This window comes from Macrobrachium nipponense, chromosome 31 (genome assembly GCF_015104395.2).
Source record: "Macrobrachium nipponense isolate FS-2020 chromosome 31, ASM1510439v2, whole genome shotgun sequence".
NCBI classification, from domain to species: Eukaryota; Metazoa; Arthropoda; class Malacostraca; order Decapoda; family Palaemonidae; genus Macrobrachium; species Macrobrachium nipponense.
Window position 1 is genome coordinate 30,371,917 of NC_061093.1, and position 13,029 is coordinate 30,384,945.

General features: G+C 34.7%; 1 pseudogene; it reads right to left on the bottom strand.

Annotated features, from left to right (window-relative positions):
- Positions 1–5,810: 5,810 nt before the first annotated feature.
- Positions 5,811–13,029, bottom strand: part of LOC135206809 (uncharacterized) — a 139,807-nt pseudogene continuing 132,588 nt past the window's right edge.

Sequence of the window (13,029 nt, forward strand, 5' to 3'; positions counted from 1 at the left end):
TTTTATTCGCGATTCTGTTGCAGTTATGAATGGCACTGCATTGTTTATATTATCTCCAAGGTTACTGAATTTTATGACAAAAGGAAATCCAGATTTTACAATCTATTCGTTCTCTTTCTTTTTTGCTGGGACGCGTTGTCGGCAGTTTACAATAAATAAAATTTTATCGTTTTTTTTAGCACACCATTCAGAATTTTATGAATATCATCAGAAGCTACCAGGAAAATAAAATAAATCAATAATAACAAATGTTTTTTTTGTAACAGGGTTAAGCATATATTTAATTCTAGTTACGTGTTTAAATATATTACTTCTTAGATAAAACAAAAAATCAGTCACTGATGATACCCTTCATACTACCGTGTCCAAACCAGGATTCTTAATCACCATTTGGTCTAGGAAAAAGATTTTCCCAAGGGAAAGGTTGTTATTGGAAAATATTCACACACACTGTATTATTTGCATTGTGAACTGTTAAGATCTCAGGGAAATCAAATGCGAGATGGAAACGGTTGCATCATCTCCAGCCTTCCCAAGATTATGTCGTTGGATTTAAATCTGACCTTTCATATAAAATTTTTACTGCACTGAAGCTCTAAGAACGGGATTTGCCTGGAAAAAAGACATCTTTCGACCTATACTTTATGAAGCAATCATCATATCCTTTATTTTAGAGGCAAAAATAAACCTAGGTAACTTTCATCGACTACCAACCTATTAAAAGTAGAAAGAGAACCGCTTAGCAAAGAATATCTTTCGGTGCATAAAGTATCTTTATAGAATCGTATAGTTTATGAAGATTAAACATGTTATTTTTTTAAATTTCAAGTGCAGGTGTATATATATTAATTTTAACAGGTCGTCCCTTTTTGAAATGTTTATATTTTCCTCCAGAAATAAAATAGATCTGAGGCAAAAGGTATTCTTTTCTCCCCAAAATAATTGTGAGTGAAAGTTTTCAAACTTTCTCCTCCCTAATAGGATCAGGATGCGGAAAGATAACATATCACCAGTTAAAGGATGATTTTCTTACAACTTTTACTTCAACTAATACGATCATTCAAACATATATTTAATTTTGGCAGCTTGTTGCTATGGGTAGTTCTGCCTCAAGCGTATCTTAAGTTCATTTTAGGAGAGCATCATTTTACTCACATATTTATAGTTGCTTTAATTCTCTAGTGCTTCACTTCATAAAAAAATTCAACATCTCGTAATCCTGTATCATTTTATGAGAGAAAATCAACATACCTCTTTAGTGAATCTCCAAAATTATTGGCATTTGCATTGGCATATACTTTGTCAAGAATTAATGTTTTAAAAAAATTCGACTTGAATTTCATAACTAAATTTGAAAAAAGTTAATACTTTTCGACCGCCATAGAGAAAGTATTATCGTCTATTTTCCAGGCTATTTCTGTTTATTTCAAGCTTAGAATTTTTTAATTTTTGATGTTTTTATGCACAAGCATCTAAATGCATCTGTTGCTGTCCGTCAGATATACTCTTTTGAAATGTAAATGTTCTTCAACTGTTTACTTGACTGAATGCCAAAGTAGGTCAGTCTAAGGAATTGTTACAGGGCCATTAGGCATGTTTACTGGAATGGGAGGCAGTAAAGATAAGAACTGCTTAATTGGCATAGACATTGAAGTTACTACATAACGTTAAGTTGTTTATAACGGTAAAAAAACAGTAATTCTATATTCAGTGAAAATACAAAACTTTGCGCTTTGAAACTAGAGATTTCTCTTCTCCTTAGAAGGAGTTTAATGCCACCATTACATGAAATTATACCTATTTGGAAGAGAGTTCCGAAGAAAAATCACAGCCCTTTTCTCTCTCTCTTCTCTCTCTCTCTCTTAGCCTTGTTGTTGGTTACTTCTAGAGCTACTGTTGCAATGTGCAATTACGTTTCTTTTTAAAGTATTATATAGTAGAATCTTTTTTTAGAAACGAAGGAACATGCAGAGCACTTTTTATATATGTGGTTTAAAAAAAAAGTTTTCTGCTCTTATATGAATGAACATCTTTGATCATAAATACTAATTATCATCCCTTTGAAAACAAAGACCAGGTGCACCCTTGTTGTTACATTTATTTCACCGAATGTTTGTACCCTTTGAACACAAAGGTCAGTGTGTCCATATTGGACAATTTATTTCGATGAACATTTGCGCAGTTATAATTCCTAATACTGATGAATGTGTTTACAAAGGGAAAGATTGTGCGAAAACGTTGAGGATTCTTTTAGAGAAAGCCCTCTTGGAATTCAAAAGCCAAAATAAATATACATATTTAACCTCATAAGGAACTGATGAGTTGAACGCTTTAAATCAATTTCCAAATCTTAAATTATCGTTATAGTTATTTCTCCTCTTTTGTGTACAGACAGAAGAGGAAAACAAACCTGATTTTGAGGCGAATGACAACAATTTAGATTCAAAACTGCTTAACCTTTACAAAAGGCTTCGCAAAATTCCGTATTATCTCTGACCTTTTCATAACAGCTACAGAAATTAAATGTTTCTTCGTTTCTATTTGTGAATTGGAACGCATTTCAAAATATATATATATATTTTTGTGTTTATAACTTAAAATGTGTAAATGTTGTTAATTATACAATCAGAAATAAGAATATTTAGATTAGGCGTCTGATCATATTTTGAAACATCTGCACAATTAAGACTTTTATCCTTTTGCAGCACTCCATTTAAAAAAAATCGTAAAACGTTTAATTGTAAGATTTGAATCAAATGACCAGCAGACTATCACTTGTATCACAGCACTTAAATGTCATCATTAACAATTCCTGTGGAAGGTTTTTTCTATTTTCCCATTCAATCTCAGTGTTATTGGACGTTTCCATCAATCTTTCGGTAGATATTAAAGCTGATGGGCTACAATATTTTATCCGATAGGAACAAATTTTTATGAAATCAAAGAATACTTTTTTTTATCAAACATTTTTGTGTAATCATGTAATGATTTTAGAAAATTTAACATAAATAAAAACAAGCTTAATTCCTCGTTTTCTGAGGTGTTATTCATAACTCCTGTTGATTTTTTTAATACATTAACATGCAGACACAAATCATTCCCTTGAATTGAAATCAGAAAAAGTGTTATTTAAAGGTTAATGGTGTTACAGTAGAGGAAAATACATTTATCCAGTACTAGTATACATCAAAGACCAAGATGCATTTTGTACTTTAAATAATAGTATCTAAAGATCATATGATAGCCATTATCACCAGCCACTGGAGAGCAAAAAAACTTTAATTATTGTTTTAAATAGTACACAACTGATGGCTGATGATGGCGTTTCATGAAAAAAAGTAAGCTTCATCAGATTATCGCGACTTATTACCTTAACTTGAAGGTCTACATCATAAAAGGTCGTATTATTAAACAGATATCAGCGCATGCATAATTGGAAACACTGCAGAGAAATAAGCCCTACACACACACGCACGCAAACATACAGACACACACTGTGATGTATGTTCTTCAACGAGAAGCTGTTTTACAAGATAGGAAATAACTCAGCAGGAACTGTGGTAAGGTAAGAACAGTACTATATTAATTATTTTTCTCTTGAAGAATGTCTATGTAACTGACAGAAAATAGAGACACGTATTTCATTAATGTGCACTCTGCTCTAATTATCGACAGGAAAGTTATTATTATTATCATTATTATAATTGTTATACAACCATGAACATCTCAGTGATTTTATGTAATACCTCCTTCCCCATATTGAGAATATTATTATTATTATTATTATTTTTTGCTCTATCACAGTCCTCCAAGTCGACTGGGTGGTATTTATAGTGTGGGGTTCCGGGTTGCATCCTGCCTCCTTAGGAGTCCATCACTTTTCTTACTATGTGTGCCGTTTCTAGGATCACACTCTTCTGCATGAGTCCTGGAGCTACTTCAGCCTCTAGTTTTTCTAGATTCCTTTTCAGGGATCTTGGGATCGCGCCTAGTGCTTATATGATTATGGGTACGATTTCCACTGGCATATCCCATATCCTTCTTATTTCTATTTTCAGATCTTGATACTTATCCATTTTTTCCCTCTCTTTCTCTTCAACTCTGGTGTCCCATGGTATTGCGCCATCAATGAGTGATACTTTCTTCTTGACTTTGTCAATCAACGTCACGTCTGGTCTGTTTGCATGTATCACCCTATCCGTTCTGATACCATAGTCACAGAGGATCTTTGCGTGATCATTTTCTATCACTCCCTCAGGTTGGTGCTCGTACCACTTATTACTGCAAGGTAGCTGATGTTTCTTGCACAGGCTCCAGTGGAGGGCTTTTGCCACTGAATCATGCCTCTTTTTGTACTGGTTCTGTGCAAGTGCTGGGCATTCGCTTGATATGTGGTTTATGGTTTCATTTTTCGTATTGCACTTCCTACATATGGGAGAGATGTTATTTCCAGCTATCGTTCTTTGAACACATCTGGTTCTTAGGGCCTGATCTTGTGCCGCTGTTATCATTCCTTCAGTTTCCTTCTTTAGCTCTCCCCTCTTTAGCCATTGCCATGTGTCATCGCTGGCTAGTTCTTTAGTCTGTCTCATGTATAGTCCGTGCATTGGTTTGTTGTGCCAGTCCTCTGTTCTATCTGTCATTATACTGTCTCTGTATATTTCTGGGTCTTCGTCTACTTTTATTAGTCCTTCTTCCCATGCACTCTTTAGCCACTCGTCTTCACTGGTTTTCAGATATTGCCCCAGTGCTCTGTTCTCGATGTTGACGCAGTCCTCTATACTTAGTAGTCCTCCCCCTCCTTCCTTTCGTGTTATGTATAGTCTGTCCGTATTTGCTCTTGGGTGTTAGTGCTTTGTGCATGGTAATTGTTTCCTGGTTTTCTGATCTATGCTGCGGAGTTCTGCCTTCATCCATTCCACTATTCCTGCGCTGTATCTGATTACTGGCACTGCCCATGTGTTTATGGCTTTTATCATATTTCCGGCGTTGAGTTTTGACTTGAGTATCGCCTTGAGTCTCTGCATATATTCTTTCCTGATCGTGTCCTTCATCTCTTGGTGTTTTATATCCCCTCCTTCCATTATTCCTAGGTATTTGTATCCTGTCTCATCTATGTGTTTGATGTTGCTCCCATCTGGAAGCTTTATCCCTTCAGTTCTCGTTACTTTGCCTTTTTGTATGTTGACTAAGGCGCATTTTTCTATTCCAAACTCCATCCTGATGTCCCCAGATACAATCCTTACAGTCTGGATTAGGGTATCTATTTCCTTGATGCTCTTACCATACAGCTTGATGTCGTCCATGAACATCAGATGGTTGATTCTGTTGCCTCTTTTCTTGAGTTGGTACCCGGCATCCATCTTCTGTAGTACTTTTGTCATGGGAATCATGGCTACTACGAAGAGTAGTGGGACAGTGAGTCGCCCTGGAAGATCCCTCTCCTGATATTAACATCTGCTAGTCTTATTCCAGAGCTTGTAAGTATTGTATTCCAGTTGCGCATTGTATTTTTGAGGAAGCTGATGGTGTTTTCCTCTGCCCCATATATTTTCAGGCATTCTATTAGCCATGTGTGTGGTATCATGTCGAAGGCTCTTATTATTATTATTATTATTATTATTATTATTATTATTATTATTATTATTATCATCCCTTACAACAACCATGAATATCTGAGCGTTTCTTATGTAATAATTACTACCCTAAAATTGTGAATATGTATTTGTCAATATATAATTTCTATTTCAATATGCGTAAATGTGACCTCATACAATGACACTTTAATGACAGTCTACTTATCAGGGTCTCTATGAGTGAACAGGCATCCCTGACGAGTATCCTCCTACGGGGACATCAGTAACTCCTGCAGTTAAGGACGAGAGCGAAGGTAACTCCGGGTGCTGCTCGCAGTCGAGTGGCTGCGAAGCCCCTCTGAGCTCGACAAAGGCTTTAAGGCTTTGCAAGCTCGTATCACGACCACCTGGTCACCTTTGATGCCTTTACCAGCTGTGAATAATCATGAATGGGGGCTGATCTTCTGAAGTGCTGGTCGCCTATGGTCTCTCTCTCTCTCTCTCTCTCTCTCTCTCTCTCTCTCTCTCTCTTATAGCTGACACATTAGATTGAAAATATTAAAAAGCGATTATGTTGGTTCATACTGAAAAATGAAAACGAATTGCATACAATAAAAATTTTTCTTACGCGACCTTCAAGCCAAGTTTCTATATTCATACCGTTTCATTCTGGGAGTCCTCTTATTTTGAACGTATTTTATGTATAATTATTTTTATCTCATAGAAATGGATATTTCTTACAACTGATTGTTTCAAGCAGTATAATATATTAATTTTGATATTAGCGCACAACGTATGTCAGGAAAAAAGTTAAACTCCACCGGAGACGAACGACTTATTTCAGTTAACCTGTAACTTGATACAATATACTTTCCCAAAGTATAACTAACCCAATATGCAACTCTTTTCCTCTAATATCGGCGAGTTACTGACAAAACGCATTAACCCCGAGAATGAGGTTATTGAATAAAAAGAATTTTTTTTTTTTATAAACTAAACACAGCTGATGAAAGCTATCACTTTCATCCTGCTTGAGAAATTGATATCATATTGATATCTGTTACAGTAACCCTTACCTATTAAAACAGAGTTAGTGTCATTATGGCTATTATCATGAAAATACATCTTCATAAGGGAATTATCATACCATGAATATCAATTAAACTTTGTGCATAGTACGGGGGTTGTCCGTAAAAGAAGGTTCCTAAAGATTTTTCACAATGAAAAACATGATTATTGGCATTGAATAATATATTTTTGGAAAGCTTAGACTTTTCGTATTTTTCGATATAATCGCCGTTGAGATCAATGTAGTTTTGGAAGTGGTGTACCATCTTCTTTATGCCTGAATCGTAGAACTCTCCCGCCGCTCCGCGGAGGTAGCTTAAAACTTCTTCTTTCAGCTCCTCTCCAGTTCTGAAATGCGTTATTGACGTCTGTACGTCCGTCTTTGGATTCTCTGCACCATTGGCGCACGTGTTGTACTCTCGTACACTTTCCTCCATAGACTTCACAAAGTTGGGAATGAAGCGAGTGGGAGCTCCATCTCTATCGGCTGCCAAGCCAAGGCTGAGCGTAGCAGACAGCTCGCCGTGGGAGGGGGGAGGCTGGGAGAAGGGGAACCTAGCTACACACCAGTGTCGCCGGTTCCCGCGTAACAGCGTCCCTTGCAGTCCTGCAGCTCCTTAAGAACCTCATTATAGGGACAACCCAAGTATATCGATGCCTTCTCTTAAATGCAATAATTACTTTTTTCTTCTTACAAGCAATTTAGAGGCCTTAGAATTATATAATTAAATAAATCATGTAGAAAAAGACAATCATATCTTTTTAAAACAAAATATTGTTAGACGGTATTTGGCAACACTTGCTAGACATGAGTTCTTTTGAAATTTAATAAGCTAAAATGCTTATCGATATCGCAGATTTCTATCTTATAACAATTACTTTTTTAAGGACCTGGTCATGACGTTTTAATGATAGTAGTGAAATTCGCATGTTTCTTCTTATTTACCGGTCGTGGGGATAACTTGCACACTGGGAGTAATCAGGGCAGCGTGATTACCGCGTGCCAGTAAATCTCGTTTGTCTTCAAATTGAAATTATTTTTGGAAAGTTGAATAGAAACTCGGAACAATGATTGCACGTTCATTAAATTTTCGAATTACTTGTTTTTAGTGATTTCGATGTATCTGTGATTTCGCTTGCCTTATCAATACAGTTTCATTGGCAAGATGATGAATTGATATTGCAATCCACTGTATATGACGGAAAATAATCAAAGTGCGTTAGTGTATCTTTGGTGAGCCCTATCCTTATTTAATGTTTATTTTGATATATTTATGATATTTATCACGGAAACGAAATGTTTACCAGGGTAACAGGTATTATTGATGAAGAGGCGTAAACGGTACAAGAATTATTGGTTAAATTTCTCTATGATTACTCAACAGGCCTTGCCTTAACCTTGCGTATTTGTCTCTTAAGGTTTCTAGGATATTTCAACGACAAATAAAACTGGAGCTTAAACGAACAAAGATAAAGACAAAAAAAAAAAAAAAAAAAAAAAAAAAAAAACAATTCACCCAGTTCTATGATGACCGTAAAAAGGACACAGTTAATCGTCCGTAAAATTGTAGCAATCCATAAAGCAATTCTTGCACGAGGAGTAAATAGAAGTTTTCCTTTCCTCATACACAGTTAAACGAACGTTTGGTACCCGCTGATAGGTTGTCTTTCTATAGCCACAGATGTAAGGAAAAGCCATTCCGATGGTAGTTACCCTCGTTTAGCCCCATTTTCTGTTCCCTTTCCCCAGGTCTGGTCAATTTGTCCCTTAGGGTACGAGAAGAAGCAGTGGACATGAGATAGAATTTCAACGTGATTCCTAAACTCCCCAGCGCCAGTTAACAAACAATGTGATTTGCATGTTAGATTGCATGTTTTTGAATAAGAAAAAAATATAAATATTGCTATGCTTACTTTTGTGTTATAATTGAAGAGAAGAACTGAAATGGTCTTAATACTTGATTTCCTAATATTTTTCTCGTACTTTTTCTACTAAGGCTAAGTGAATCAAATTTTGGAACTAAAACATCAAAAATAAAACTCCTCATCCATTTCAGAGCTTGGCCACCTGTATCGTCACAAAGGTTGAAAATCTATTCAAATGCATATGCATATATGGACTCTTAAATTCACATATGTTTTATTTGACCTAACACAGAAACCAGTTTCACTCTGATAGCGTGAAGAAATGAAGTGTTAACATTTAGATACAGAGATTTTTTATGTATTTTGACATGAAGCTTTCTTGTACGAATTTATGAATGGTGGTGAATGGTTACAAAAAAGGAGAAGAGAGAGAGAGAGAGAGAGAGGAGAGAGAGAGAGAGAGAGAGAGAGAGAGACGTGATGTTGAGTTCTAGTAAAGAATAGATGAGTGATGTTGAATCTTAATTGAAGAGATATAAGATTAAATAATAGTTATAAAAGGATATTCACACAAGCAAAATCATGGCGTATTGTTTAATTGCTCTTGTAATCCTTGGAAGGTAATGTAAAGACCTGTTGTAAAAAATAAAAAATATATATATATTGGTCTAAATATTATGAGTTATTATGGGTATTGTTATAGCAATGCATTTGCATTCATTACCTATTAAACTTATGTGTTATTATGTAAACAGACATTGTAAGGTATTTTTGTAATAGAACGTGATAAACAAAAGTACAAGAAATTACAAAAATACCTTACAATGTCTGTTTACATATTAACACATAAGTTTAGTAGGTAATGAATGTAAATGCATTGCTATAACATTACCCATAACGACCTAGACCTTCTAAGAGTTCATAATAGTTAGAACAATATATTTATTTTACAACATGTCTTCAAATTGCCCTCCAAAGATTACAAGAGCAATTTAACTATACGCCATGATTTTACTGATGTAAATATCCTTCTATGCACCATTATTTAATCTTATATCCCTTTAATTAAAATTCAACATCACTCATCTACTCTTTATCAGAACACAACATCACCTTCTCTCTCTCTCTCTCTCTCTCTCTCTCTCTCTCTCTCTCTCTCTCTCTCTCTCTCGCTTCTCCTTTTTGTATCATTCACCACCATTCGTAAATTCGTACAAGAAAGCTTCATGTCAAAATACATCCAAAATCTCGGTATCTAAATGTTAACACTTCATTTCTTCACGCTATCAGAGTGAAAATGGTTTTTGTGTTAGGTCAAATAAAACATGCGAATTTAAGAGTCTATATATGCAATGCATTTGAATAAATATTCAACCTTTGTGACGATACAGGTGGCCAAGCTTTGAAATGGATGTGAAGTTTTATTTTTTAAGTTTTAGTTCCTAAATTAGACTTTGGAACTAAAACCTGAGTCAACTCTGACCTGACTAACAGGTACATATAATAAATGCTGAACCTAAATACATTTGATAAACTATAGTCCATTCACATAAGGTAGATTCTTGTGCCTACGAGACGTTTGTTTGGCGGCCTCTGATTGGCTGGTACCGGGAGGCAGACTGCTCGCTTAGTGGGTCATATTTTCGTTTGTAGTTTAGAAAACTAGCTTTATGTTTACATTTCTTCATTTATCTCACGTTTTACAAAAGATAGGAAAGTTTTGGTCATGCCAATGGATTCGGTATTAAATGTACAATTAATTAATCTTTTCCTGAAATCAATAAGTTAAAATACAAAGAAATTACAACGAGTAGAAGTGAAGAGTGGAACATTTCATTCTTTATACCTGTTTTTATTTATCGTCGGATTTTGCATAATTGTGTTTTTAAACAATAAAATCACCTTGAATAGGCTGGTGCTTTCAGATTTTAGATGCGTGTAATATGTAAAGAGAAAATGAGGAATAGGTCTAATTATGTTGCATCCGTACTTGACTCGGTTTGACAGTAGTGCCGAGAGACGCAAGATATCGTGGGTTCTGGCCCTCTTAGCTAGAGCCTTTGGCGCGTTGGCAATTGCCAATTGGCGATATGAGAAGTTTGCAGTTTCGAGAATATGTATTTACAGAATTATTATGTCATTACGTTTTCTGTAAATAAATGCATAGATTTCCCATTATGACTTTTGAACATTTTTACTCAAATATCATATATGTCTGTATTTCTGGACATATGATATAAAAAAAAGTAAATAATCAGATGGATGCATCTGGGTGTTGGCTTCATGAGGCTCATTGATAAATAACAGAACTTGTTTCTCTGGGCAATAACATCAAAAGCTTATGGTTTTCATGTGTTCCCTCAATAAACAAAAGTACACCTGTTTATTTCTTACCATAAAATTTGTTGACGATGTAACGAATATAATATTCTGTATTTTTCAGAATTGCTTGAATTACTCTTACACCAGAATTTGTAAGATATTAATTTCTTTTTGTTCATATCGATAGCCTAATGACATACCAATGTAAACCTACTGTGTATGACTTTCTTTTGTGTTTACTACATAATATATCTGCTTGAATTTATAACAGTCTTCTGATTAGTCTCATTATCCTACATGTACTATATTTATATATATATATAGTATATATATATATATATATATATATATATATATATACACACACAATGATGTAGGGGTGTGGGAACGGTTACGGGAGCTATTCTAACTCAGGTATGAATTAAATGATTCAAGAATAATGAACTACCTCAGGACAAAACTAATCAAATTTTTCCTAAAGAATGTTGTATACATGTTTGTCAAGTGTAACATGTATATAAAGGAGGTAAACATTCTGGTGTAAGGAGTAACTCAAGCAATTCTACAAACGAAAATATGACCCACTGAGCAAGCAGTTTCACTCCCGGTACCAGCCAATCACAGGCCGCCAAACAAACGTCTCATAAGCACAAGAATCTACCTTATGTGAATGGACTATAATTAACATTTACTTTCACATAACATATATGACCTTTCACATAAAAGAACAAAAGACTGGAACCTAAGGCTGCCGAAAAGATGGAAATAATGAATATGTTCACTAGTGGTTTTTGTTTTGCTACGTGAACGGGAAGATTCATGATATTCAGTTTTGCAATTATCTTTGTTCTTTTTGTTTATATATATATAATATATATATATATATATATATATATATATATATATATATATAGATATATTATCATATATATAGTATATACTATATTAAATATAATGTCTGTATGTATTATATATATATATGTATTTATGTTTGTATGTATGTTTTCATCACTACCACAATTCCTGCCTCTCTCTCTCTCTCTCTCTCTCTCTCTCTCTCTCTCTCTCTCTCTTTATAAAAACATACAGAGAAAAAAAATCGCAGAGGAATTGGTTCGTTAAGTTGTCAAAAGACATTTTACCTGTCTTTCTGTGTCTTCGACTTTTGACACAATTTCAATATGGGCTTTCCACCTCTGATTGTTCCCTCCCGGGAAGAGACTCAAAGGGCAAAAGACTCTACGACGTGAAATGAAAAAGAAAAAAAAGAAAATAAACGAAAAGGAAATATTCTGAAACTTATGAGAGACGCGAAAACGACGTCGGACGCAAAAATAACGGAAAATGAAGTAGCGAGTCTTACTTTTCGCTGTGTGATTATTACCAAACCTTTTCTCCCATTTTGCAGATTAATTAGACGGTTATCTTTGACTCTTTGGTAGAGACCTCAGCGAATTTCCAGTTAATATTGGATCAGATAAAGCTAGGAATCAGTGAAGAAGATGCAGATATTATAAAGGATAGGAAACAGGACCACAGCAGAAGGTGGAGGACAAAACTGAAAAGATTTTGTGATTTCAAAAGTAATGATGCTTACTTAGATCACTATGGAGTTGAGAAACGCAATAAAGACAGGACGTTCCGAGCTCTACGAGCAAAAAATTAAAAAAAGAAAATATCGAACGCTCGATAATCCTATTGTATAACAAAGGTAAATACTCAAAAGGCGGCTACAGAACGGGCTATGGTTGACCGGTAGATCTTACCAAGCTAAGTGAGTAATTAAATTAAGCCTAACATTTTAATACAGATCTAAATTCATTAAAACGGTTATTTTCTTAAGTGGCGTCAACAGAAATGACATTCTCTTTTACAATTTTTTTTTCATCAGCATGCAACTTTACAACTAAAGCTTTTGGCAACACTGAAGATGGTTTCCGAGACGAAACTTTATGAACTAATTGATATTTACTTTCGGATAACATTTGTGAACAATCACTTAGAAGAAAGATAACAAGTTTTTCTATACAAATAAAATTACTGATTCTATTCATACATGATCTCTGTTGACTTGTATGAACCGGTAGCCTTCATGATATCACTAGGAGAAAAAAACTATAAGGATATGAGCGTGTCGAGATAATGAAAATAGACGTCTATAATTTGTATGTGTTGATAAAGTCTTTTAATCTTGCAT